This window comes from Corvus brachyrhynchos, unplaced genomic scaffold (genome assembly GCF_000691975.1).
Source record: "Corvus brachyrhynchos isolate BGI_N302 unplaced genomic scaffold, ASM69197v1 scaffold83, whole genome shotgun sequence".
NCBI classification, from domain to species: Eukaryota; Metazoa; Chordata; class Aves; order Passeriformes; family Corvidae; genus Corvus; species Corvus brachyrhynchos.
Genome location: NW_008238464.1, coordinates 13792147 through 13796569, shown reverse-complemented (window position 1 = coordinate 13796569; position 4423 = coordinate 13792147). Strand labels below are relative to the sequence as shown.

General features: G+C 45.0%; 1 long non-coding RNA gene across 1 annotated transcript; it reads right to left on the bottom strand.

Annotated features, from left to right (window-relative positions):
- Positions 1 to 2477: 2477 nt before the first annotated feature.
- On the bottom strand, positions 2478 to 4417 carry LOC108447363. The gene is made up of 2 exons (XR_001862902.1): positions 2807 to 4417; positions 2478 to 2694 (listed from the first exon to the last, which is right to left on the bottom strand). It is a non-coding gene; the product is annotated as an uncharacterized LOC108447363 (long non-coding RNA).
- Positions 4418 to 4423: the final 6 nt, after the last annotated feature.

Sequence of the window (4423 nt, the reverse complement as noted above, 5' to 3'; positions counted from 1 at the left end):
GGGGCGTGCGCTGGGCCTGTGCCCGCCTGCGGAGCGGGGTGCGGGAGAGGGTTAAGTGAACCCCGAGAACGACAGCTGCCCTTGTCGCTGCTACTGCTTCCCCTAAACATCAGCAGACAAACCCCATTCCTCACCCTCTTTCCTGTGTTCTCGGCTAAGTGAAGAACCGGCCTTACTCCCAAGATGGCTTTATGTACATTGTAACCTCCCCGAAGGTTTGTTTTGAGCTCCGTTGCCCTTTCAGCCTGCCTTCAACCTGCGACAAAAATGAAGCTAGAAGTAAATAAGGTGTTGAGACTGGAAACTGGATCCAGTGTTTCATTTCAGATTCTACAATCATGCACATAGTGCAAATAATCAAAATCAATACACAGCTTTTTTGCCAGTTTATGCTGACTGATGCCTGGAAGGGACCTCATGGGGTTCAGCCAGGGGAACACTGCAGTTTCCCACACGATGTTATTAGATGCTCCCTCAGGCTGTTGCAGTTTTTATGCTAGTTTTGCATTTCTGATTTACACAAGACCATAACAGGGCTGGGAGGCCTGGGCTTGGCCAGCCTTGTGCAAAGACCAGTTAATTTGTGATTATTTAGCATTTCTGAATTTGTTTTTCTGTAAAAGCTGTTCAGGAGACGGATGACTCTAGACTGTGCAACTGAGTATATACTAGTTTGGTGCTAAGGGAAGAGAATTTTAAATCCTCATATCTTTTTTCCAGTCACTGAGGTTGATAGCAAAGCTGGAAGCTGTAAGGAGTGCCATGGGAAAGAACGTGGAGTTCTAGTGTATTACCAGAAAGCTTCTGAAGGTAAAAAGTGATAGGGGGTACCCAGAAAACAAGATTCTGAGATGGTGCTCCTTGGGATAGGATGGACTGAGTACTTACTTTCTTTTGATTCAAAACTTACATATTTTTTTATAGTAGGAATGGTAGGAAAAACCTGTAAACTTGCTGCTAAGACTGGGTGGAGTGAGAGAAGCCAATTAATGGAAAAGTGTAAGAGAAAATTGAGGAAGGGTTCCTGAAATTGTTCAGAGCCCACTGATGCTAAGGTTAGGAAACAGGCTCCAAAAGTGCACGGATGCAATGTCAATTGCAGGAAGTGTTACTTAAGTTACTTTTTTTTGTGTGTGTGTTTAAGATAAAGAAAATGGTGTTGGACATTTGGAGAACAAAGCTGCTTCCAAGGGACTACCATGCTTTAAAAATGGGGGCAAACAGCAACAATAAAATAAAACAAGGGAAGGAGAACCACCGATTTGTGCTTGTGTCCCTGCCTCCAACCTGATGTTAAAGACTACCCACACAAGAGGAGCCTCACACCACTTCTGCATAAACAGTTTGTGTATTTCCACACTGCCTCCTAGATTCCTCCTTTTCCTTCCTCCCCACTGGTGCCCACTTGCGGACTCTGCTTCTTGTTCGTCTCAGCCTCTCCTAGTTCACCCCAGCCCACTTTTATGGCTCCCACCCAATCTGCTCCTCAAGTCTTTTGATTCAAATTTCTTTTTACTTGGGTCTCCTAATACTTATATACAGCTCTCTGCCTTAGCATTTGAGATCCACTTGTTTCCCTGTCTACTCTCTCCCTGCTCCCACTCTCAGGTAGGTGCACACGTGCATCTGTCCTTATCTCCCTGAGGCACCTTGCTGTTGATAATCCTTGCCTGCAGATCCCTGGCCTTGCCAGATCTCCTACCGAGGCTACTCCTCCAGCAGGGCTTTCAAAAACCTGTATGTGAGCTGTGCTTAACTAAGATTTACCCAAAGGGAGCCGGGAGAGGAGAAATGCTGGTGTGTTTATGGAAAACTCATGATAGTGCTACCCAGGCAATGCCTACTTCTAGACAAAATGCAGAACATGGGTTTTTCAAAGGTACTGAATTCTCCATAATGAAGACTGCCAAATGGCTGTCCAAAATCAAAAATAAAGAGCAATAGCCTTTTGGAAAATTATGTTTGTGTGTGTGTGTACATACTGCCCGTGCAGTGCCTGTCGTGAGTTGTACCTGCCATGTACAGCACATAAACAAAAGGCCCAGTACAGATAAATGAGATTTAGCAAAGCCTGAACGGCAGCTCCTCACTCGTAGGCAGCAAGTCTGCAGCAAGGAGAAAATCACAGGCAGCAGAGCAATGTCAGGCAGCATCTTCGGGGTCATCGTCCCACATGCTGAGGAACAGTGAAGGGCGATGAGTGGTGGGAGAGACCAGCAGCCGGGCTTGTTGAATATTGCTGAACCAGGAGATGAGCCGATCCACCACGTATTTTGGGGACATTCCCAGGACACTACATCGCCTCCAGGAAAGAAAAGCGGCTTTACAGCTCTTCTGGGAGACAGAACAGCCCGGGAGCGGAGACTCTGGCCTCCTGCCAAAGTGAACCCAACGAGATCATGAGTGCTAATTCGTCTAATTTGAGGATCTATTTCAGCTGCCCGCCTCACTGCAGGCTCAAAGCACACTCTGAGAAAGTTGTTCAAGGACAGGTTTTATTGCAACAAGGGGTTGTGTTTCAACAACGCAGCCCGCGGTGTTTGTGAGGGGGAAGATGGAGGCGGCGCAAGGCTCGCTGGGAGCTGTAGTCCGGGGCGGGCGCGGGGCCGGGGCAGCGCCGTGGCCCCGCGGGGAAGAGGTGTCGGGGTCCCTCAAAGAGGAGAATTCCCTGCTCGATCCTTCCTGCGCAGCACCCTGGGGAACACTGAGACTTAGGCTGGCCGGAGAAGAGGGGTGCCCGCGGCCTGCCCACGATCTGCTCCGAGCGGAGCCTTCACTGCCACGGTGTGCGTAACCTCAATTTTACCTGCACGTCTGCTGTTGCCGGGCTTCTCTCCGTACGTCCACAGGCAAACAGAAAGGTGACGGCACCCTACAGACATACCCGCTTAGTTTGGCAGGATGCAATATGCACGGTGTTAGTTGCTGTTGTTTGAATCTGCCCTGCTTTTCATTGTTTCTCCTGGGATCGATGTTCGGGTGCCAGGAGTGTATGTATTTGCCTGGCCCACCTGGATTGGTGCGGTGCTGAAGCGGAAGGCACATCAGCCGAGCGCAGTAGAGACACGGCGTGTTTCCATGAACTCCAGCACCCACACTGTCAGTGCGTCTTGTAAATCCCGGTGAGACTTCGGTTATACCTAAGCAATCGGTATTTTTTTAGCCCTGCAATGAGTTCTTCAAAAACCCTCCTTCTTTTTTTTTTTTTTTTTTTTTAAGCTGGAAACGGCGAGCAGAAACTTTTAAGAATTCTGAGGGTATTTTGGCTTTATGAGGCTCTTATCACATTGGCCACATCAGAATCTCTTAAAACTGTATAACTTTCGTTCTAAACTTTTATTTAACAGCCATTGCCTTCATCTTCTCTTCTCTTTTCTTCTCATTTTGTTTGTTAGAAAGCAAAATTATTAGTTTTGGCATTGTTCAGAGCAAGATAGTATATTATTTTTTGCAGAGTGACATTCTTCTTTTTTGCCCATTCGTTTTTCAAAAGTAATTATAACCAGGAGTTTTAGTATTAGAATCATGGAAATTTCCCCATTAACATTACAGGACACTCAGAGGAAGCAGAGGATATCTACAATAAGCAGGAGGAGGAGGCAGTTAGAGTCAAAGCACAGCTCATGAGAAAGAGACAGTCCTTTAAGAATACTGTATTGCATAAAATTCTTGCTGTATTGCGGTGCAGAGAATACAACTTCAGTGAGTGTCTGCACATTTAATGAAGCAATAACACAGTTGTCCTCTCCCTGAAGTTAATAAAAAATTAGCTTAACACCAACATAATACTATCCTTGTTTCTTTGAGATAATCCTCAAAAAGCTCAAATGGTGAATATTTAATAAGTGGAACATACTTCTTCAGGATCTCTAAACTATATATAGAGATATATAGAAGGATTAAACCATTTGCTTAATTTTATTAAGGCAAACCCTGTTGCTTAACTATTTGCTTGATTTTATTAAGGCAAACCCTGTTGCTTTCAAATCTTCTAAAGTTAATCCCTGGTGTTTACACTCATTTTGCTGTTTACATTGGCTTCGTGAACCTTCAGTGTAAACAGAGAAAAAGAAGTAAGGATTCTTCCCATGAAACAGCTCAAGAAAGGAATCCTGACATCACTTAAATGAAGCATGCTTCCTGTTTCAACATAATTAAATTCTGAGATCTTAAAAATAAAAACAAAGGGTAGAAATAAACCACCCTAATTTACTGCAAAGCTGCAGACTCTCAGGGATAAAAAGGGCTACAGATGGTGAAATTATTGTTACCTATGAACGAGATTCCTCCTGATGTTCTTATTTGGGTGTCTGTTTCAGAGAGGTTTCAGCCAAAGTGATTGTTGTTTCTAGGGTCAAAACCAACATTTGTTCTGCACAAGGGAAAAAAATCTTTCCTGGTTCTAAGGCCCTCAAGGGTTTCA